The 25,101-nt window shown below is 42.4% G+C and overlaps 1 long non-coding RNA gene across 2 annotated transcripts in view; it reads right to left on the bottom strand.

Moving 5' to 3' along the window:
- LOC134611473 (uncharacterized) overlaps positions 1 to 25,101 on the bottom strand; it is a 78,590-nt gene that overhangs the window by 9,633 nt on the left and 43,856 nt on the right. For both annotated transcript variants that reach the window (XR_010090897.1, XR_010090898.1), the window contains one exon: positions 17,391 to 17,589. This is a non-coding gene — a long non-coding RNA (uncharacterized LOC134611473). The remainder of the gene's footprint in view (positions 1 to 17,390; positions 17,590 to 25,101) is intronic.

Below are 25,101 nucleotides of genomic sequence, written 5' to 3'. Positions count from 1 at the left end.
TGTTAGGCTGCTACATAACACCCCACTATGGGTCAGTAATATCGCAAGAGTGCGAAGGATTGCCCTGATGTGTGTCTGTTAGCATGTCCTCAAAGTACTGGTATGTACTGTCCATGATATACAAGGCTTCAGCAAGATTATGGGGTAGAGTACTTCCTGGCTTAATTCCCCTGCTACAATGTGATTTTACACAGGGTTATTCAATAAAGTGACCATTCAAAGCAAAAGCTGGCTATGCTTCCTGCTCAGGCCTTCAATTTTAAATTCCCTTTGAAATCTCAATTTAGTAAATAACCCTGGCAGTGTTTCCTGTGCGCTAACATGTAATGCATACCAAGAAGGGCTCGCCTTTGTTGGCTGTGGGTGTTGTGGAAAAAGTCTGAATGGATAAAAAAAAAAACCTCTATCCTGTGATCTAAAACAATAGAGATAGAAAACAATTACAGGGGATCAGTCACAAGAGAACGCATCCAGTCCAGACTAATCCCTTTAAATAATGAGTGAGGAACCTTTGCATGATGGGTACACAATGACCACCTTCATGTGAAAAATACAAGTTTGCAACTGTAACTGTGAATCAGAGGTAACAGTTCCTCTTCAAGCTACCCCACACATGCTGTAACCATATGTATACACAACAATAAATCAAGCACAAGGAGGTTATAATTATAATGTGTTCTAGTATGCAAAATGAGGTTGCCCCCCACACATTTCTTTGCTGCCCATTTGTCTTATTCTTTGGAGAGACAGTCCCCCTTTTAAACCCGGATGCTTTTATTATTAATATTTATAAAGCGCAAACAAATTGTGCAGCACTGTACAATGGTGTACTAACAATCGTGTCATTGTAACCAGCCAAGTTTGATGCACAGAAACAGAGGGGTTGAGGGCTCTGCTCAATGAGCTTACATGCTAGAGGGAGGATAAGGTAAGGATAGTATTAGAGAAGCAGATTGATAGCATAGTATTCACTGAAGACTTAGTGTGTTTTTAATGACAGTTGCAGCAGAGGAATTAATTGAGAGCTATTAACATTACGTTTAATTATTTTTTTGTTTTTTGAAGGAGTGGAGATTTGGGTGAGCATCTAATGGAGAAGGGAATGGAGTTCCACAGGAATTGCCGTAAATTTTTATCATAACAATGGAAATGTTTGTCATATTAGACATCACAGATAAAGAAGCAATATATATGAACTGCCCCAGTGGTCCGAGAGCATAAAAATCTATTTCCTGGTTTCCATGTTCACAAACACAAGTCTCATAGGAGGCATCTAACTAGAGGAGTGACCAGGCCCAGTGGGAAGAGAGTTCTAGAATCTTAGGTATGGAAGTCAACTATGCCATAGTGCAGGGGTCGGGATTGACTCTTAGACTCCGTCTTGAGTCTTAGAAAGTCAGATGGAGGAGAAATACAGAGACAAAGTAGTCCCTACTGCCTGAAGTGCCTCTATGGATGAGCCTCCATTTTTGGTCTGTCTGTGTGTATAATAGAGCGGCAAAGCAATAATATCCCCAGTAATGCATCTTTAACCCCTTAATGACACAATTTCTAGAGTAAAAGGGAATCATGACGGAATATTTCCATAATGTGTCCTTAAGGGGTTAAACTACATTAAATGTGTTTATAAATCAGTCAATGTAAATAAGATACATTATTTTTTTTTCTAAATTACATTGTAGTTGCATTAATTGTTAATAAGTCACCTAAAATTTCTCGGAACAGCCCAGTCCCTGGTCACACCCCCACTCGCACCTCTAAAATTAAAGTGTCCCCCTTTGACTGTTTGAAATGTTGGGAGGTACTTTTTCTGATTGATATTTTAGTCAGACTAAAATATTGCATTGTGTTGTTTAAATCTGGCTCACCGTGTTATGGTTATTCTATAAAAATGTACTCCTATATCAATAGAACAGTTCTTTCAATTATACTAGCTGTAAATCTCCACTGTAAAACATTTGTGGTCTGTGATAAGCAAGGGAATGTTTAATTAAAGTGCAGTTGTTTTGCCATGTGGCTTACCATAGAGGAGTACATTGAATGCAAATCGGTTGTACTAAAATGTGGTAAAATCTTTATAAAAAACGTAATGGACTGTGTTCCAGCTAAAATATATCTTAAGCAAAGGCAAGGATTACCTTTTTGTAGCTACAATTAGAATTTTGAAAAACAATGAGCTTCAAACAGCTTTCGTTTGCCTCATAATGCTATCTCATCAGCAGCCATTTGCGACATGGGATGAGAACAGGCATCTTCTGTGCAATGTCCAATAGGTGCTAATTGTTAACAACTCATTGCACATGTGTGAGAAAGTGTATAATGCTTATTGTAGTCTAAAAATGTATGTTCAGCTATTTTGCACGTGTTCAATAATTTTCCAGTGATTGATCTCCTGGCTGTTTACCAGATACTGCGCATTGCTGTGCCAAGTAGGGAGAATCTCAAGTTAAAACAAAGTATATCACTCTCTTTTTTTTTAGCACCACTGTGCCTTGATTACGAGTCTGATAAAGTAAATGGATTGTTCTAAACCAGGAGTGCCCAAAAGGTAGCTCCCAGGATGTTTTAAAATTACAGCACCCATGATGTTTTGTCATTCTAGAGGCATTCTGAAAGCATGCAAAGCGTCATGGGAGTTGTAGTTCTACAACATCTGGGGATCTACCTTTTGGGCACCTCTGTCAAAACAATCCTGGAGGTTTACAGAATAGTTTCCTTTTGGATATGTACTACCAATCCTTTCAACATCAGCTTGTGGTGAACTGAAAACTGCAGTGTTAATTTTGGCGGCAAATCTTAATTTAGTCATAGTCTTTTAACTCAAAAGCCATTTTAGTTTTAGTCATATTTCAGTCATCTGAATTGATTTAGTCTAGTTTTAGACTAAATTTCCAGGATCTTTTGCCCCTTCCACAACTCCTCTGTGCAGTGTTAATTTTGGCGGCAAATTTATATTTAGTTTTAGTCAGACTTTTGACTAAAATGTCATTTTAGTTTTAGTCTTATTTTAGTCATCTGGATTGTGTTAGTTCTAGTCTAGTTTTTGTCAACTAACATTTGACTAAAATTGTTAGTCGACAAAATAAACTCAGGAGAACAGTAGACCTGGTGAAATCTCCAGCTTGACTAAATTTGCTATTTTAGTGTTTGTGCTCACTTATCACACCTCACTAATTAGTGAATAGATAGACCTATTTCCACCTGTGTAATAGAGGAGTACAAATGAAGTTGCTCTTACAGGACGGCACAAAGGACATAATATACTAGCTTAACAAATGGCAGTTTTACAGTTAAAGGTTTACTCCAACCAGCATGACCACATCTACTTTTAGAAGTGGTTATGGTGGCAGGATGAAACACTGCACAGACTGAGATATTGACAAGTGTGTACTGGGGCTTGTTGCACCCCCAGCACACGTGACTTTGGCAGCCCAGAACTCTGCCTAAAGTCAATTCTGTGCATAAAATATGTCAGTCGTTAATGCGCACTGCATGTTGACAACTCTTTTCTTCTTTGAAGTCCTCCCACCTAACCAATCAGCTTAGGGTTTGTTTTTTTTTATATAAGTTTGCCATTCTCCCTCCATCCCCGTCTCCCTCCCCACTCTCTCTCCCCTTCCACTTGCCGGCCCAGGGTTTGCGCTCTGGTCCAAAGGCTACTCTAAGAGAAGTCTTTGATTAGACCTCGCGTGGCTCCCATGATGTCACAAAAGGATGTGAAAAGTCACACAGAGCTTTGACCGGCGCTGCATTTCAGGTAATTAAGCCTTTTCTTATATATTTAGTAATAGGGTAGACCTATAAAATATGAAGTAAAAGGGGTTGAAGTAACCCTTTAACCCCTTAAGGACACAGTTTCAGAAATAAAAGGGAATTATAATGGAATATTTCCGTCATGTGTCCTTAAGGGGTTAATATACAGGTAAATATTATAAACATAATTGTTCACAACAAAAAAAGATTTAGAATATAAAATAAATGTAAGTGCAATCCCAGTTTTTCTGTTAATTCCATTTTTTTCAAAAGGTCTAAAAAAAAGAGTGATTTTGGATCTAAAATAATTGGGCCTCTGCATTTTATAGCCAGCAGCACATAGGCACACAGATACAGACCAGGGGACCAAATCAGCAAGAATATATATATATGTGTGTTTATTTAAATTTCAAATTAAATACTGTCTGTTACTTTAATTATTAACCATCACTAGTAGGATCCAGCTATATGTATGCCAAACCTCCATGTGTACAAATAGTTACACACAGATATATGTTTGGAGATATATATGCAATGTGTGAATACTGAAGGCAGGCTGTGTTATTCAGGGTCGGATAGTTTCTAGGTCAGTCGGGGGCTGGGGGCGTTGAAGGGACTTGGGAGGATATAGACTATAAATCCTTTCTGCTTCCCCAGGGAAGAAATGCCACTTTATATCACAGTGGAAATTCAATGGGTTATATTGTAAAAAGTAGGGGAGACATTTCTTAGGGCTGAAAGGGGGGAAATTGTGAAGCAAGGCTCTAACACAAAATGAAAACAAAGATGTTTTCTCTGAAAAGTATCCCGAGTTAAAAAGAAGAAGAGTAGATAGGAACACATGAATAAAACATGTCTAGATATATTTAAAGAAACACATTTGGGGAGTGTAATTTGTCTCTCTATCATGTCTGTAGCCTGGAAATGATAAACAGGTAAGATTTATTACACTGCTGCTCTGTAACTGGATAATGTGCTCGGTAACCAGCAGTTTCAGAGTTGGTCCATTTACCGTTTAATATCATATTATACCCATCGTCACACTAACAGTTATAACCTGCAAAATTAAAGTGTCCCAGTTAGACATTTAAAGTGTTGGATTCTATGTGACAATGAAATGAGTATGGCATGGAACCCCTAGCATTTCAGAATATTCTATATACAAATTACTGGGTTTGGTCTACTCTTTGTTTGTGTGCCCACCTACATTTATTTTCTATTTCCCATTGTCAGACTCACTACAGTACACAGGCATTAGGGAGTTACGTAAGGGACACTAGAGTCACCAGAACAACTACATTTCTTGTAATTGTTCTGGAGAGTATAATCATTCCCTCGAGGCTTTTTGCAGTAAACACTTTTTTTTTTCACAGAGAAAAGGCAGTGTTTACACTACAGCCTAATGATACCTCCAGTGGACACTCCTCAGATGGGTACAAGAGGTGCTTCTTGGGGCAGTGCTGCACACTGCAGTACTGCCATTCTGTGTCTCCACCCTCTGCATGGCAACACTTAACTTTCCTCATAGAGATGCATTGATTCAATGCATCTCTGAGGAGATGCTGATTGGCCAGGGCTGTGTTTGGTTTGTGGTGGCTCTGCCTCTTTAACAAGCTCAGCCAATCCAATGCTTTCCTATTGGAAAGCATTGTGATTGGCTCAGATCAACACTTCTGCTGATATTAACCAAGCAGGTTGATCAGGGGCAGAACCAGCAGCAGCAGAACAGAGTACAGGTAAGATTTTGCAATATTTAGGGGGGCCAATATAGGGTCAGGAATACATGTGTGTTCCTGACCCTATAGTGTTCCTTTAAAGTATTACTCTAACCCTTTTCTGCCTTTGTAATTTTTTTAAAATGTATAATGCCTATTGGGAATAATTCTTTAGGTCTCTCTCACATAAACTGTAAAATAACATACAATTAAGCTATAACTTTCCTGAAAAGCCAATACCTGGCCTGCTCACCAGTCCCCCACCGTGAGGTCCAATCAAATAAACTGATGGACTTTTTAATCTGCGAAGAGCGCAATGCTGTCTGAGCCGGGAAAGGGCGTGATCTAGTGAAATTAAAAAAACAAAACATTTTTTAAACAGGGCATATGGAGAAAGGGAGGGATGAAATAAAGGAGGGTGGGGAGGTAATCCCCTCTACTTGCATTACATTTGTGTGCTGATGACAGGCACAGGACTGACATTTGGCAGTCTGGAACAGAGTCACATGTGCCAGGGGTAAAACTAGACCCTGGCACAAAAGTGCAAATATCTCAGTATGTGCACCGTTTTGAGAACGTTGCACATACAGAGTGCTACCACCATGACCATTTCTAGAAGCAGACGTGTTGGAGCACTGTTGTTGGAGTAACCCACTAGCCATGATTGAGTAAACATTTAGTGAGTAGACATCCCCCAAACTCCCCAGGCTTGCAGTGATGAGAAACGTTTAAGGTCTGGCTTTTGGGTTAATTCATCTCTAGCGGAAACCATGAAAATCGATACCATTACTAATGAATGGGCTATATGTTTCATAGTAGTCGATCCAAGAAGCATTCTGCATTGCACAAAGTAGTGCAGTATGCTGAGCTGTGCATTGTGTCACCTAGCTTGGTCACACTGCAAGGAGGGAATATTTGTTGTACTTGCAGTATATAGTCACCTACTACTATATAAATAAGTGGTCCACAGTACTGGCCATCAAAATCACAGTAAATGTAACCTTATAATCTACATGTCAATGCTATGGAATATATATATATATGTTGAATCATTTTTATTGATCTTTGAATCTTACATGTAGAAAATTATATATCTAGAAGATACCCCTATCAATTAGCACATAAATACAACACATTTAGATGATGCTTTGACTTCCCTAAAGTCTGAACCATAACTTGGTATACTGGAAGTCTGAGAACAGAGATCATTTTATAAATTCAGCCACAGTCTAGAAAACCAACAATAAAAATATATAAATTAAAAAAAAGAAAAAAGAAGAATATATATACACACACACCAAAATATACACAAAAAACACCACACTATAAAATGGTTACTACTTCAAGTTTGGTTAGATGGGCAACGCCTATGGTAAATACTGTTTTTTGGATCTGACATCTGGACATGAGGATCCAGGTTCAAGTTATTAATTGTAGGAACTGTCCATAGTGATCTAGGACAATTGGCAGGTATTTTTAATATGTGGTTATTGTACATGGTTTGTTAAAGAATGCAGACTAGATCAGACCTTATCATTTGTATGTGAGCAGTGAATTCAAACTCAGCCCAATCATATAATTGATCACACCTATATTGTGAGTGGATATATGCCCTCATATTTGTATAAAAAATTATAATGGTAAAACATCTGTGGAATTTTCTTTGTACTGTTTTGAATTGTATTACTTTCCCATAAGACTTATTTAACGTTTAAAGCTGTAAAATATCATCAAAAATTACCCACAATGCATGTACTCAAAAGTTTGTAAATGAAGAGGATAACATAACATAAAGCCTTGAGGGAATTCAATGTTTCAGTGTTCAAATTTAATTAAATATGTTCATAAATATCAAAGGGGCTTGTGGCAGGAATTTTGAAACCTTCATATATAAACCAAACAAATTATTTTATATCTTTTTGTTTCCTTTGTGTAGACAAAAGCAAAAAATTATAAAAACACTACAAAGCAATTCTATGAGCAAAGATTTCTGAATTAGCATGTCATACCGGTGGAATGGAACGAGAGAGATAAAGGAGTAGATAGATGGAGGGATAGGTTGTAGCACTAAGGCTACACCATTTACTAGAACCCCCTTATTCTATATTTGTAATCCATGCCACCCTCCTCACCCACTCTGGAGTACAATACAATTAATCGAACACAGGGGTGTCCAAAAGGTAGATCCCAGGTGTTTTAAAACTACAACTTCCATGATGCTTCGTCATTCTAAAGGTGAACAAAGCACCATGGGAGTTGTAGTTATGCAACACCTGGGGATCTAACACTTGATGATTGCATATACTACTGACTATAGGTGTTCACAAATAATTGCAAAGAACACCTGTTTCTGTTAAGTTTAAAAAAAAAAAAAAAAAACACAACACAATTTTATTGAGAATAGCAATAGACAAAATTCAACGATACAGTAAGTATACTTAGACATCAAAACATGATATGAGTGTACCTTACAAGTAAATGTATCGTGCTGAGGTAATTCTCATTCTGTTTCTACTTTTTTGTTTTAAAGACCCATAAGGATATCTCAATAACCACCAAATATCATGGCTTAGAAATATAGAACAAAATAAAAAGGTTAAATCTACTAAACGAATATCAAAAGTAAGCAATCAACTTCACCTTGTTTGTTTTAAAGAGTTACTCCAAGCACCATGACCACTACAGTGATCTGAAGTGGTCATGGTGTTTAGAGTCTGCATGTGCAGCATTTCAGAGAAAATGCATATTGCTGCCACAGGTGTAGCTCCACCTTTAGTAAGCCAAACTTTAGAAATCCAAGCTGGCTAATTTGTTAAGTCTGTTCAGTGTGTGCGCATACTGGTCATCAGCACTCATCGCATGTTTGCAACAGACAATGAATAGCCATATGCCCAAGTCCTACCCTCAGCCATCCTCCGGAATGTCCATCCAGTGAGCGACAGTGACGTTGATAGACAGTGGATTACGGGCTGCAGGGAGAACTAGGCAGTGGCCTTGGCGTGTGATCGCAGGTAAATGTTTGTTAGGATCTTTATGTTCCATTGCAAATAGGAAACTTGGAGAAAATAAACCTAGTTTGTTGGGTTTTTTTTTGTGTCATTTCATAGTAAGCAACGTGAAGGACATCATTCATTAGAAAGGGTAGGCAAATGTTTAAACCATTGAGCCATCCTGCTCCTAATTTATCAAGATCCCATGTATAATGGAGGATGGAATCGAGAGCGTACTATAAATGTGCAGAGGAGGTAAGGAGAGCATATTTTACTAACTGACTCTGTCTCTGAAAAAGATACTAGAATTTGAGATTTATCAAAGTGTTGCAGCCAACTTTGCACCTTTTTGGTGCTTTTTTAAATATATATTTTTTGCACAATTTATCAAACTTGTTTTTGTTTTTTTTTGTCTGTAGTTATTTATTGCCATTTTTTGATTACACAGAATATATATATCACATTTTTCAACTAAAAGATCTATTTTTTTTCCAGCCACTCTAAATTTGGCAGTATTTATTGACATTGATATTTTAGAAAGAAATGACAGAATATAAGCAGAAAAAAGCTGACAGTCTTTAGGCTTTTTTTTTTTTTTTAATGAAAGCTAATAAATACAAACTGATTCAAGAACAAAAAAAATACACTTTTCAGAACACTTTGATAAAATCTCCCCCTGTATGTGTAAGTTGGAAATGTGCAAACCAGGGTAGGAGAATAGTAATTAGTGGGGTAATTTTACTAGGACTGTACTTTTTAGTAAAAAGGGTCAATTTTAAATCACCAATGAAATTTTAATTAACAAACAGGTAAAGTTTTTTTTGGTATGCATAGTTATAGTCACATTTTATGATAAACAAGCAACCTAAACTGGTGAAAACATATAGATCTAAAGAGGAGACACGGAAGACATTTTGACTCTGAATTAAGGCCCTTTGCACTTACATAAGGCACTGTCATATCCTTACCCAAGGGTGGAAAATGGCCCAAACGTTTCCATTTATTCTACCCAGCCAGTATAAAATTATCTGTTCTAATTCCTTACAATAAATAATACAACATGCACCACCTTCAAGTCACTTTTCAGGATTTCTCTAGATTTCACATAATTGATCCATGCCACACGCTGATTCGTACCCTAGCATGTGACACACAGATCAATTGCATTGATTCTTGCAGACATGAGCATGGACTTCATATACCATCCCCTTGTCATACTGTATACCGTCTCATAATGAACATAATCCGTGTCCCATTGTATACCATCATCCATGTCACAGTGGATACCATCCCAGACTAAACACCATCCATGTCACACTGTATACCCTTCCACCCTGAATGTCATCTGTGGCATACTACATGCCCATTCAGACTAAATGTCATCCATGTCACACAATAAACCAACCTAGACTGGAAAAATGTCTTTACCAGTCTATAAAGTCTTCTTTCGAACCAATGTGTATATATATATATATGTGTTATACAGTTGGCCCACAATGAATTGCACCCTAATGTCCCCCCCCCCCCCACCCCCACTGTCTACTCTGTATCTTTCAGCTGCCCCCCCCCCTATAAACCCCTATACATCTGATAATGTCAGTAACTATCAGAGCATCAGCAGTAGGAGGACGGTGGTGAAGTTTGTAGTTAAGGGTGGGCAATGGTAGGTCAGCGGGACTTGCAGTCAGTGAACATTAAACACCTACAAACAAATTATTAAGTGACAGTTGTCACGATCTTACCTTGGTTGGAGTCCGAAGTGCAGAGATGTATGCTCACCCTTGCAGATAAACACAACCCATGGTAACCAGGTAAGAAGCTACCTGGGCTGTGAATCTGTGCACGGGGGCTTAGACAGGAACAATAACCGGGTACGAGGAAACAGACAAGGGCAAACCTAGAAGAGTAGTCATAGTAGTCAGGCACGGTTCCAAAGGTCAGGGCAGGCAGCAAACAGGCAATAAGGAATATTTCCACAAGCAGGGGTCACAAGTCAGTCTTAGGCAACAGGAAACAATGAACTGACACTGCATTCAGGGAGAGGCAGTGTTATATACATGGATAATGAGTAATCTGCCTCAGGTGGACTTAGAGTGACAGACAGCAGCCACAGGTGAAATCCAGCCCCCAGTGCTGCAGACAATGCCATGTAAACAGGGCTAGAACCATAAGTTCTGAAGTGGCTCAGAGGCAGGAAAGATGGCTTGAACAGTTTCTTTGTAGATGTAGTACTCCTCCTCACTGTTGGATTCACTATCCGTAGAAGAATATTTCTTGATATCAGAGTCCTCAGAGAGCGTGGGGCTCCATAGTACCAGCTTCTGGTACCACTGGAGACTGGTCAAGGTCTTTGATGATCTGGGCGCAGGTGGTGAGTACTTCAATTCCGGAAGGCACATACTTTGAATTTTTTGCCTTTGGTAAATAAACAGAAGTGGAGTTCATGGCTTGCAATGCCTTCTTGAACATTTTCAATCCTTTTTGCAGACTTTAGTACCATTTAAGGCATAGGTACAATCCAAAGATAGGCCTTCTTTGAGCAGACAGGAAGTAGTGATGGCACTGGCTTTAACTGGAGTGTCTTCAGGAGGAGGTGCAGACGTCTCTGGAGCAGGAGGTGTATATTTTTCCAGGGAGGCCAAGCACAGACAGACATGACAGCATCTTTGAAGTCCTACAGGCTGGCATGCAGAGCTTATAGGATGAAGAAAGGTAGTAGCCAGTCGGAGAGCTGGAGGCCTTGGTGGGCGAACAGGGCAATGAGAGAGGAAGTGTCTCCTTTCTCCACAGTAAAAACAGAGGCCATGGCTTCTCCTCCCATCTCTTTCTTCATGCGTCACTTTGATCTTGACGAGTCCTATTTCCATAGGTTCCTCGGAGTCAAAAAAGGAACATTGGATACCTCTGGAGTCTATGAACCGGATCATAAGGAGGCAACAAGGAGGTGTGGCGTTGGTACTGGATCTCCCTGTCTCTGTGATCCTCTGGAACGTGGAGCAGGCCTTGGCGCAGTAGTTTTTCTAGAGGTCTTGCACTGCGAGTCCATAGCAGTCATGAAGGACCCCCCAACTGTCAAGTACAGGACTCTTAGCCTGCAACATCTGGTGTGCCCATGTTTTGATCCGTCCAGAAAGCAGGTTGATCGCTGCTCGGACCATAATGAAGTCGGTGGCAAATGTCCGAGGCCTTAAGGCAAATAACAATCCACCTTAAAGTACTGGAAGGATGTACAAATTGTGCAAATTATCATGCCACTGTCTAACTTGTATGAAACGTGAAATATGCTGTTGTGGCGCTTGTTGAAATATTGTGAACATCTGCACAACTAAAATAAAGAATAAAAAAAAAAAAGGACTGGAAGGATGTATGGCTACCATCGAATCTCTCTGGGATAACAACATTTGGCTCAGAGTAAGCAGGTTCCGGGGCTGGGCGTACTGTGCCTTTAAGAAATTGAACTTCTCGCTGCAGCTCCGAAACAGTCTGGGCCAGGCTGGACACTTGCTAGGTAAGCAGCTTGCACATCCCTTCAGACTCCATGAGGGTCAGTTTGTTATGTCACAATCTTACCTTGGTTGGAGTCCGAAGTGCAACCCCTATACATCTGATAATGTCAGTAACTATCAGAGCATCAGCAGTAGGAGGACGGTGGTGAAGTTTGTAGTCAAGGGTGGGCAATGGTAGGTCAGCGGGACTTGCAGTCAGTGAACATTAAACACCTACAAACAAATTATTAAGTGACAGTTGTCACGATCTTACCTTGGTTGGAGTCCGAAGTGCAGAGATGTATGCTCACCCTTGCAGATAAACACAACCCATGGTAACCAGGTAAGAAGCTACCTGGGCTGTGAATCTGTGCACGGGGGCTTAGACAGGAACAATAACCGGGTACGAGGAAACAGACAAGGGCAAATCCAGAAGAGTAGTCAGGCATGGTTCCAAAGATCAGGGCAGGCAGCAGACAGGCAATAACGAATATTTCCACAAGCAGGGGTTACAATATAAGTCAGTCTTAGGCAACAGGAAACAACAAACTGATACTGCCCTCTGAAGTGGCTCAGAGGCAGAAAAGATGGCTTAGGATCAGGGGTCAAGTCCTGGGGAAAAAAGTGTGGGAACTCAACCCAAGATTCCGCCTCCCCCCCCCCTTAAAAAAAAAAAAATTACACTCCTATGCATATAGTGCAGTGCAGGGTGTGTATAATGAATGTAGTGTGTTTGTAGTGAATGCAGAGTATGGATAATGAATGTAGTGTGTTTGTAGTGAGTGCAGTGTGTATAATGAATGTAGTGTGTTTGTAGTGAGTGCAGTGTGTATAATAAATTTAGTGTGTTTGTAGTGAGTGCCGAGTGTGTATAATGAATGTAGTGTGTTTGTTGTGAGTGCATTGTGTGTATAATGAATGTAGTGTGTTTGTAGTAAGTGTAGAGTGTGTATAATGAATGCAGTGTGTTTGTAGTGAGTGCGGATTGTGTATAATAAATGTAGTGTGTTTGTGGTGAGAGCAGAGTGTGTATAATGAAGTGTTTGTAGTGAGTGCAGTGTGTATAATAAATGTAGTGTGTTTGTAGTGAGTGCAGAATGTGTATAATGAATGTAGTGTGTGTGTAGTGAGTGCAGTGTGTATAATGAATATAGTGTGTAGTGAGTGCAAAGTGTGTATAGTGAATGTAGTGTGTTTGTAGTGAGTGCAGAGTGTGTATAATGAATGTAGTGTGTTTGTAGTGAGTGCAGAGTGTGTATAATGAATGTAGTGTGTTTGTAGTGAGTGCAGAGTGTGTATAATGAATGCAGTGTATGTAGTGTGTGTATAGTGAATGTAGTGTGTAGTGAGTGCAGAGTGTGTATAATGAATGCAGTGTCTATATAATGAATGCAGAGTGTGTATAGTGAATGTAGTGTGTTTGTAGTGAGTGCAGTGTGTATAATGAATGCAGTGTGTATAATGAATGCAGTGTATGTAGTGTGTGTGTAGTGAATGCAGAGTGTGTATAGTGAATGTAGTGTGCATAGTGAATTTAGTGTGTTTGTAATGAGTGCAGAGTGTGTATAATGAATGTAGTGTGTTTGTAGTACGTGCAGATTGTGTATAATGAATGCAGTGTATGTAGTGTGTTTGTAGTGAATGCAGAGTGTGTATAGTGAATGTAGTGTGTAGTGAGTGCAGAGTGTGTATAATGAATGCAGAGTCTATATAATGAATGCAGAGTGTGTATAGTGAATGTAGTGTGTTTGTAGTGAGTGCAGAGTGTGTATAATGAATGCAGTGTGTATAATGAATGCAGTGTATGTAGTGTGTGTGTAGTGAATGCAGAGTGTGTATAATGAATGCAGAGTGTGTATAGTGAATGTAGTGTGTGTAGTGAGTGCAGTGTGTATAGTGAATTTAGTGTGTTTGTAATGAGTGCAGAGTGTGTATAATGAATGTAGTGTGTTTGTAGTATGTGCAGATTGTGTATAATGAATGCATTGTGTGTGTGGGTGCTGGATGATTGTGTGTGTGTGTGTGTGCTGGATGAAGTGTGTGTGTGTGTGCTTAATGAAGTGTGTGTGTGTGTGTGAGCTGGATGAAGTGTGTGTGTGTGTGCTGGATGATGTGTGTGTGTGTGCACTGGATGATGTGTGTGTGTGTGTGTTGGATGAAGTGTGTGTGTGTGTGTGTGTGTGTGTGCTTAATGAAGTGTGTGTGTGTGCTGGATGATGTGTGTGTGTGAGCTGGATGAAGTGTGTGTGTGTGTGCTGGATGATGTGTGTGTGCTGGATGATGTGTGTGTGTGCTGGATGAAGTGTGTGTGTGCTGGATGAAGTGTGTGTGCTGGATGAAGTGTGTGTGTTTGTTTGCTGGATGATGTGTGTGTGTTTGTGTGCTGGATGATGTGTGTGTGTGGGCTATGATGTGTGTGTGTGTGTGTGCTGGATGATGTGTGTGTGTGTGCTGAATGATGTGTGTGTGCGCTGGATGATGTGTGTGTGTGCTGGATTATGTGTGTGTGTGTGCTGGATGATGTGTGTGTGTGTGTGTGCTGGATGATGTGTGTGTGTGTGTGTGTGTGCTGGATGATGTGTGTGTGTGTGCTGGATTATGTGTGTGTGTGCTGGATTATGTGTGTGTGTGCTGGATTATGTGTGTGTGTGCTGGATGATGTGTGTGTGTGCTGGATTATGTGTGTGTGTGCTGGATTATGTGTGTGTGTGCTGGATGATGTATGTGTGTGCTGGATGATGTGTGTGTGTGCTGGATGATGTGTGTGTGTGTGCTGGATTATGTGTGTGTGTGCTGGATTATGTGTGTTTGTGCTGGATTATGTGTGTGTGTGCTGGATGATGTGTGTGTGTGCTGGATTATGTGTGTGTGTGCTGGATTATGTGTGTGTGTGCTGGATTATGTGTGTGCTGGATGATGTGTGTGTGTGTGCTGGATGATGTGTGTGTGTGCTGGATGATGTGTGTGTGTGCTGGATTATGTGTGTGTGTGCTGGATTATGTGTGTGTGTGCTGGATGATGTATGTGTGTGCTGGATTATGTGTGTGTGTGCTGGATTATGTGTGTTTGTGCTGGATTATGTGTGTTTGTGCTGGATTATGTGTGTGTGTGCGCTGGATGATGTGTGTGTGTGCTGGATGATGTGTGTGTGTGTACTGGATTATGTGTGTGTGTGCTGGATTATGTGTGTGTGTGTGTGCTGGATTATGTGTGTGTGTGTGCTGGATTATGTGTGTGTGTGCTGGATTATGTGTGTGTGTGTACTGGATTATGTGTGTGTGTGTGTACTGGATTATGTGTGTGTGTGTACTGGATTATGTGTGTGTGTGTGCTGGATTATGTGTGTGTGTGTGCTGGATTATGTGTGTGTGTGCTGGATGATGGGGGGGATGCATTTGCTTTTTAACTTTTATGTGTTTATGTTTTCTTTTACTTTACTCCCCCTCCCTGCTTCTTACCTTGTCAGGGAGGGGGGAGATCGCCTGGTGGTCCGGTGGAGGGTAGCAGCCGCTGCACACAGGGGCCATCACACGCGGCGTTCTTATCCAGCTCTCTCAGCTTCAACTCTCGCGAGACTCGCCTGTGCGGAGCGTTGCCATGGTAACCCGTGGCAACGCTCTTACAGCTGCGGGTCTCGCGAGAGTTGAAGCTGAGAGAGCTGGATAAGAATGCCGCGTGTGATGGCCCCTGTGTGCAGTTAGCAGGGCAGGTCCTGCAGGACTGGGAACGGCGTTCCTGCTTTGGAAAAAGTGCAGGAACGCCGTTCCCATGCGTTCCTGCAGGACTCGAGCCCTGCTTAGGATAAGGAAGGTCCCACATTCAATTCCCCTATAAGGCACCTGTGGAGTGACCACACCTAGCTGTCTGGATGGCATGGGGAAAACAGTGACAACAGTCAAGCTGGGAAGCATCTTACAATTACACCTGCAAAGGAACTCTTTATAGTCCTACAGTAGCACTTTTGCAAAACTATTTGAAGCATGCTGTTTTATTGTTTTTCTTTTGTATAAATTAAAACAAGCCTTTCATCTTTGAAAACCATTATATGACTATAACACGCGGTGAAAATAGTGATTACAGATTACATATCTAGTTTAAGAGTTGAAATATTGTAAAGTGTACCCGTATCTACCTCATCTGGTAAGTAATGTGCTTAAGAAGAAGTGTTATCACGGCAACTCAACACCAGTCAGTCAATCAAACGCCAGTGTATTTATGCCAGTTTGTTTTTTTGTGACTATACCCAGAATGCTTGTTTTTCAAGATTTAGCATTATTTCAGCATCAGCCACATCAAAATTCAAGACTTTTTTTTTTTAAATAGTGGGCAACAGTATGCATTTACATAGCAGAAAATTGTGAACAAGAATATAAAATACATTCTGTTTATCATTCATTGTCACCCTCAGGCAGCTCAAGTTGATACAGTATTGTTTCATGAATGAAGATGTTGCCATGGAAATAAAGAGGTTTTACATACAGGAAATGCAAGCGCTACAATGCTGCTCATTAAAAGAGCACATTGCTATGGTTAAGTTAACCTTCTTAATACAACATTGTCTTACTGCAGCTATGAGGGTGAAAGGGGCACTCCTGGCTAGAGTCAACTCCCTTATAGAATATAAAATGAGAATTTACTGATCTCTAGTTTTCACGTTTGCTGCAAATGTGCAAACCTCTTGCCATGGCAGGTTCACTTTAACTAATGTATTCTTCATATGCATTAATTATATATTGTTTATACAGTGATAAAATATATTTAAATGTCTTTCTAGATGTCATACTTACCTTCTACCCAGTGGCAACAGGGCAGCCGTCTCATCAGCATCCTGGACGTTATAGTAATGCCTACATCATGTACTTCTCATGATATGGTTGGATATACTTGGGGACCTTTCCCCAAGCAGGACAATTCTCACTAACAATGGCAACATGCTGGCTCCACTTCCAGCACATCAGAACCAGAGTAGAATTACATCACGTGGGATGTTCTTACAGAGGGTAATATATTTGACAAAGAGCAGGAGAACTGCCTGTAGGATGGTTCTCCTGGTCTCCTCTGTCACTCAGTTGTCAGCATGAAGGTTTATGCCAACTCTGTGCTGACAACTGATTGACAGGATAGAAAGTGACCAAAATATGATACATTGTCTCTATTAGCGCAATGTATAGATCATTTTTCTCAATTTTAATTTATGTGTAATGGCCTTGTAGAAATTCCCACCCTCGTTAGTTTGTTCTTACCTCCTGTGAAAAGCCAACTTGAAAATGACTACTACAATACTGCTTCCTTTGTTAATATATAGTCAGATGTGGCTACTCGTGTTATGAGACGCCTAACACTCAAGCTTATTTCATCAGTTTGTCCAAGAGTGTTTTTGCCATGTTCAACAAAGTCACGCATTTACTTTCATTTTCCTCTGATCTCCCCTTCCCAACTTTATTTACTAAAATTGTTGCGGTACCATGTATGTTCATTCTGATGTATTTCACTAGCTCTTCACATCCTTTTGTTTTAATCTTGGATGGCTATTTGACAGGTTGGATTACATTCAATAAAGCTCATCTGCAGTTATATTGTTGGCAGCGATGTTAATGTATCCCACGGAGATTCTGTGATGGAACATCTTATATTTGCACATCAAGCCTATAAATAAAGAGAAAAATAATTGCTTGTTAAAGTTGTTAACATAAATTTTATACATTCGATGATGGTGGGTATTAGCTGAATAAAACAGTGTCTTCTAATTCCCAGATTTTACTAGTAACATGACGTAAAGTCATGATTTTATTAAAGACACGGAGGTGAGTATTATGCATAACTCTTTCTTTATTTCCTCAGCAGCAAAGAGAGAGGAATATAAATATTATCAAAATGAAAGAAAAAACCGTATAGGCAGATAGGCAACCAATCACATAGTAGAGGAAGTGGCTATATAAGGCCTGTGTCTCCCACAATCCCCCTCTTTCTTGCGAAAACCGAAGACCAGATAAGAAGAACGATATCCCACTTGGCCAGAACAGGAAGCACGAACGAGTCGATAACTTCAAGCTAAAAAAGAGAGAGAAATATGGTAATAACCAAACTCCAAACTGTAGACTTACCAATCAAAAACTGCCGGTAGATCATAGTGAAAAACTGATATCTGGAAAATATAAAGTATAATTAATATAAAATTGTACAAATATTATATGCAATCCATAAATAACAGACCAAATTGCGACATACCTCAAGAGTCCAACAGCATCTCAACCCTAGACCCCACACTGGGAGGGTGGGAGGGAATAATACTCGTCTCTGTGTCTTTAATAAAATCATGACTTTACATCATGTTACTAGTAAAATCTGGGAATTTTATTAAAGATACGGAGGCTCATATTATGCAAGTTCAAAGCTGTGCTATCACCTGAGATGCGATGTGTTCAATTGGTCTGAAATAGAAGTTGCGGAAGGTCGATTCTCGAGACCCATCCGCTGTTCGCATAATGTCCTCCAGACGACAGCCAACTGCAGACGCTTTCAAAGCCATAGCGCCCCGTACAGAATGAGGCGTGAAGACAGAGGTGTGTATACCCGTCAAAGATAAGAGCCAGCGCACCCAACGTGCCAGAGTTGGCGTTGAAACAGGTCGGTGAGGTGCATGAAAAGAAATGAACAAGGGATGCAAATCTGACAAACGCAGAGATTGCGTAGCTTCCAGATAGCCCTTTAGACAATCCACTGGACAGAGTGCAGGCTTTCCGAGAATCTAGGGTACACAAACGACTTAGATGCCGATTTTGTCCTCCTGGATATGTTGAAATCAACACCTTCGGGAGTGAAAACAATGGCGTCCCAATCAAGGGCTCTGACGTCGGAGACCCTCTTACACGAGATCAAGCAGAGAAACATGACTAGCTTGGAGGGCAACTGCTTGAGGGTCAATTCCTGGTTAGGATACCATGATGATAGAAATTGCAGCATCACATTGACGTCCCAGAAGGCAGAGAAACGAGAATTAGGAGGACGGGCGAGGCGAATACCCTTGAGGAGGCGACATACGAAAGGATGTCTGCCGACGGGTGAACCATCCAAACCGCTATGTCCAGCTGAAATAGGTGAGCGGAAAAGATTGATAGTGCGGTACGCCTTGCCTGAATCAAACAGGAATGTGAGGAACTCCAAGATCAGATGGAGAAGGGCAGATACGAGATCCATTGCTCGTTCCATGCACCAACTAGACCATGAAGTTCCATGAGTTCCATGAAGCATGGTAAGCTGATCTTGTACCCGGAGCACAGGCGTTATCGAGGAGCAGGAGAGTTGATCGGGACAACCCAAGATCCCCTGAAAGGAGCCACACCACCAGAGGCAATTGGTGTTGCAACACCAGCCTGTGCGAATCCCGTCCGGATCCAGAAGTAGGTCCTGGAAGCTCGGGATCAGTTGGGGGTAATCTATCGACAACTCCATCAGACGTGGAAACCACGGTCGGGATCTCCAAAGGGGGTGATCAGCGCCAGGCAACAGTCATGACGGACCAACTTCGAGATCGTGCGAGCAATCATGTTGAACGGAGGAAAGGCATACAGACGGCCCGATGGCCACTCTTGGAGAAAAGCGTCCGTCGCCACCGCTGCCGGGTCCGGTCTCCAACTGTAAAACTTCGGTAGTTGTGTGTTCAGACGTGAAGCAAACAGATACATTGTGAACCGTCCCCACAGTCTGTCTAGGCTTTGGAAAACCGAAACGTGCAAGTGCCAATCTCCCGAGTATCTTAAATGTCTGGAATTCCAATCCGCTCCCGAATTGTCCAGTCCTGGAATGTGTTCCGCCGTCACAGAGACGTTGTTGTAAAGGCAAAATTGCCAAAAATCCTTTGCCAGAAGAGCCAACATCCTTGACCTAGTTCCCCCAAGGTGATTTATATAGCGGACTGCTGACACGTTGTCCATCTTGAGGAGAACGCAGCAGTTCGCCCGACCCGGGGTAAGGCTGCGAATCGCAAAGGCCCCTGCCAAGAGTTCCAGACAGTTGATGTGTAAAGATTTCTCTATTTCGGACCATCTGCCTCCTGTGGAAATGTTGCCACAACGAGCACCCCAGCCGTGTAAGCTGGCATCGGACTCTATCACTACATCCGGAACGGAACCGAAAATGGCCCTTCCGTTCCAGGCCTCCATGTGTGCCAACCACCAGACTAGTTCGTCCCTGGATTCCTCGTCCAGTCGTATCCGGGATTCGTAGGAGTGCCCCGAACGGAGGTGTGAAACCTTCAGACGTTGGAGGGCTCGCTAATGTAGCGGGCCTGGGAATATCGCCTGGATGGAAGCTGCAAGCAGGCCGATAAGTCTTGCTAGCTGTCTGATGGACAAATCCGACACCCGAAGCGCTCGTCTTGGATTCCGGTAGGTATAGGAATTGCTGGATGGAATCCACACGGAAACCCAAGAATTCCATGGATTGGGTAGGGTTCAGGGACGACTTGTCCCAGTTGATCAGGAAACCTAAGTTTTGCAGTAGGTTGATCATCCAGTCCAAATGTAACAGTAGCTGGTCTCTGGACTGGGACATGATTAAAATGTCGTCCAGGTAAATAATGAGGCGTACTCCACAGGTACGGAGGAAAGCCACCACTGGTTTTATGACCTTGGTGAAGCACCAAGGAGCCGAGGATAGACCGAAAGGCAGGCAAAACGCCAACGCCTCCTGTGCCAGGTGAAGTGGAGGTAATCCCTGTGGTCCTCCGCGATGGGAACCGTAAAATACGCGTCCTTCAGATCCAACTTGGCTAACCAATCCGACTGTCGAAGGAGGTCTCTGAGGCAATGTATGCCTTCCATCTGAAAGTGTTGGTAGCGGAGGAACGTGTTGAGAGGACGAAGATTTATCACTGGGCGGACTCCGCCTCCTTTCTTTGGCACCAGGAAGAGATTGCTCGTAAGGCCCGGAGCGGCAAACGGCAATTCCTCTATAGCACCTTTGGACAACAACTCCTCGACTTCTGTCGAAATCATTCTGTCCTGATCCTGAGAGAGGGACAATTCCCTGGGGACAGAAATTTGGACAGGCAGAGAAACAAACTGTAGGCGATAACCCCGCACGTACTGCAGTACCCAAGCATCTGAAGTCATATCCGCCCACCCCCGGTAAAACAATGCCAGCCTTCCCGCCACCCGAACATGAGCGAGATGGGAAGAAAGGGTACTCACCATAACTGAAGTGGCACCACGGGGGTATCTGGAGCCCCAAGATCTCCCTCTGGCTGGGAAGAAGGGAGGGGTCCTCGGATCTTGAAATCCTCGGGATGGAAAGAAGGAACCTCTGTTGGCCCGAAATGAGCCTCGAAAACCACGGCCGGGTGGACGGTTCCTGCTACACCCAGCCCCTCCGAAAACCTTGGGCGTGAACATGCGCTTCATGTTTGCCTGCGCCTTGTCTATGGCCGTAAAGGTCTTAACATACGATCCCTGGTCTTTCACGAAGGTAGTACCGAATAACATCCCTTCATCGGATGGACCTGGCTCCGCCACCGTCATGGCAGCAAATTTAGGGTCGATCTTAAGAAGGATCGCCTTACGTCTCTCAGAGGACATCGCAGTATTCGCATTCCCCAATAGGCAGATAGCCCGCTGGACCCAACCTATGGCAACGTCAACATCCAGAACGGAATTGCCTGCTCTAGCGGCATCCAGAAGCTAGTACAGCTTGGATAGAGGGCCCAGGGTATCCAAGATCTTGTCTGGGCACCCTTTGAGCGAGTAGTCCAGGCCCTTCTTGGGCTTCCATCCTGACTTGTTCAGGAACTGTGCAATCTGGGGGTCAATGTCAGGAGTCTTGCAAGCCGAGCCGGTAGGGAAGGCCTGGGGCATTTGGCGCGTAACTTATTACGACCCTCTTTGGAAAGGGGGGTGCGCATACGCCGTGCCACGTATTGGGCGATATGGTCTGGGGGAACCCACTCTGCTGACCTGGGATGACGGAGGTCGTCGGGGTCGAATAGAGGGTTGCCCTGAGGGTCAAACAGTGCCTTACCATCCCCAGTGGGGCCTTGTGGGACTACGGGCAGCGGTAGAGGTCCCAGAAGGGGCTACACCCGTAAGGGGTAGATCCTCACCCAACTTGCCCTCATCATAGGAGTCATAGTCCATAGCGTCAGACTCATTCTCCACACTCCGGTCGGTATCCAACCCATCATCCAGGGCCCTAGCCCATTTCCACAATCTAGCCTTTTTAGCCCGGCCAGGGGCTCTTTTGCGCGTGGGAGGCGCGCTATCAGTGACCGCCTCTAGCGCGTCAGTCATGGCAGGTAGAACCTGCATCGAGGAGTGGGAGTCGATGTGTTTTGACTTCGCCTTAGCCTTACAGGCCCCAGGCACAGTCGGGGTAGGTGAGGGGGTCCCCACACCCAAGAGGGCGGGGGCCGCTAGGGAAGGTAATAGCATGGTATGCAGGGACTGAGAGAAGGAGGAAGATAGAGCACCCATGGCTGAAGCAAAAACTTTTTGTAAGGAAGAAGCCATAGTGGCATCTAACAGGGCTTGAAATTCCTGGGAGGCATTAGCACCCTCAGGATTGTCCATGTTCAAATCAGCAGTGAGGCCCTCTGGCCCTTCCTCCCTATCCTGCATAGTGGCACAGTCAGTTAGAATAAAACCCAGAGGATAGACCAAAAAAGTAAGGTGAAAAAGGGTTGATTAACCCACAGAAAAACTGTACAGAGAAGAACCTTAACGCTGGTGCACCCAAGGGACCCAGAGAGAGAGCAGACCGCACGGCAGCAGAGGGAGCAACCGACACGAGGAATGACCACCCCTAAAATGGCCGCCGCACGTGCAGTGAACGCTCGCGGACTGGAACCCGGCGGGGGAAGGGGCGCATGCACCCTACCCCGCGCGGGCAGCCAGCGAGCGAGCAGGCAGAGACACTAACAGCCGCGGCAGATGAAATAGCTGCGGCTGAAAGCCGGTACCGGGTCCCGCGCGGCACCCGCAGGGCAAGCAGGGCGGGCGCAGGGGAGAACAGAAAGGGGAAAACCCAGGGATTAGACACCAGCACAAGGGGAAAACATAAGAAGAAACATAAAGACTGCTGCACAAACAAATAGGCAGCAGCAATAATCACAAAATAAGACAATCATAAATCAAATAACACACAATCATAAATCAAATAAAATACGATCATAAATCAAATAACCATGAACATGAGCACAAGAGCAAAGTACTTAGCTGTCTGAGGAAGCAGCAAAGAAAGAGGGGGATTGTGGGAGACACAGGCCTTATATAGCCACTTCCTCTACTATGTGATTGGTTGCCTATGTGCCTATACAGTTTTGATAATATGAATATGAAAGAATATATATTCTTTCATTTTGATAATATGTATATTCCTCTATCTTTGCTGCTGAGGAAATAAAGAAAGAGTTATGCATAATATGAGCCTCCGTGTCTTTAATAAAATTAAACCTAAATACCGCATAAACATTTACAGGACATAATAGCACATGCAAAGGTAGAAAGCAGAAATCTTTCTAAGCAATCTGGGTATCGGAAATCATTTGATTGTGTAGCTATGTTTTACCTAAGATTTTTAATTTTCAGTATTACAGTAAGAGAACAGTTTGAGTAATGTTACATCTCACAATGGTTAAGTGCACACTAGCTGTCTTTCCAATTACACAATACAATTGGTGAATTAGTGCATCCTATGTTATAGAAATAATATAAATGCATTTTAATATATGTGTTTCACTGTATTCTATTTAGCCTTCCTCTTTCCATTTTCCATTTTCATTGTATGCTGCACCATGTTGCTGCCCTTAATTATTTTTTTATTTTTTTTGGTCCAGATTTTTTTGTTTTACTTTGCCTTATTCTTTACATAAACCTTCTCTCATTTGCTTCCAGGCTCAAACCTTATCTTTTTTATTTTATACGGCTCCCCTCCATAACTACCAAGCTTTCTACCTCTTCTCATTATTTCAACAATATGGCCAATTGTGTGGCAGTCATATTCAGTCTGAAGGTCTACTTTTCATACAGCCAGTCATTAATAAGTGCTGCAGAGGTAACTGGCCTACATTTAAAATGTGTGGGTTATTGCTATACCATTTTCTAATTCTTCTACTTTTAGCACATTTTAAACCATCTGTATAACTCCTCCTACTGCGCCATACACCTCTCCCTGTAGTACCAACCTTACCTCCTCTCCCTATAACTCCTCTTATAGATCCATGCATACTTTCTGTATAATAACTACTGCTCTTTAAACCTCTTTGGTCCTTTCTCATTTGCTGTGTTTGTAATGTTTCATAGTAGAATTACATGCCTCAAATGCTTTCTTAAATCATTTTCAGAATACGGAATGTATTTACTGTTCTATTCACCAGAATAGGTCCTTGACTTAATCTTGATGATAAATACACCAAACAAGGCCAGGAATAGGAATTATCCACAACAGATGACGTTGAATCAGACCTAGCTCCCCACATCTCCGCCTCCACTGCCATTTCCACCCCCAACAGCCCTCATCGTGAGAAAGTGGAGAGGACATGTCATTGGAAAACAAGACCCTTTTCAAATTCATATTAATTTATCCACGCACGCCGGCTGAGCCGCCAGGAGCCTAGAGAGGGTGAGGGCGGGGGGGGGGGTTAGGAGAGGCAACAGAGGGAAGAGAGAAGGGGGATGGGGTGAGTATAGAGAGGTATGAATAGGATCTCAGACACAATAATGCCATTCATAGCTGGATTGAGCAGACACAATAAGAGGGTCCTGTGTGTGTTGGGTGGACAAAATGGCTCCGTCCCAATCTTTTCTCTCGCCTCATTATATAATAGATAAGTATTGTGCGCCCTCCTCTAAACAGAGAATGAGACTCATGTTTGTGTAACTGGCAGAAGGGAGAGATGCAGGGTTGCCTGACTGTTGGACAAGAAGGAGGGAGACATGCCTGTCACACACTCTTGTAGCATAGGATTTGCAAATTACTAAATTCCTCTCATAGCCTGTGACCTGACATTTATTGGGAGGCAATGCCTCTCATTTTCTAAGGTACAGCTTTGTAGTTAGTAAAGTTTATATCTATAGTCGCCTTCTTTACAGTGCAGGCACTAGAATCATGGCAAAGGATAACGTTGCCTTTATCTGGACTGGATGCACCCTTGATAGATATGTAGAC

This window comes from Pelobates fuscus, chromosome 5 (assembly GCF_036172605.1).
Source record: "Pelobates fuscus isolate aPelFus1 chromosome 5, aPelFus1.pri, whole genome shotgun sequence".
Taxonomy (NCBI): Eukaryota; Metazoa; Chordata; class Amphibia; order Anura; family Pelobatidae; genus Pelobates; species Pelobates fuscus.
The sequence above is the reverse complement of the archived record's forward strand: the minus strand, read 5'-3'. Positions and strand labels throughout refer to the sequence as shown.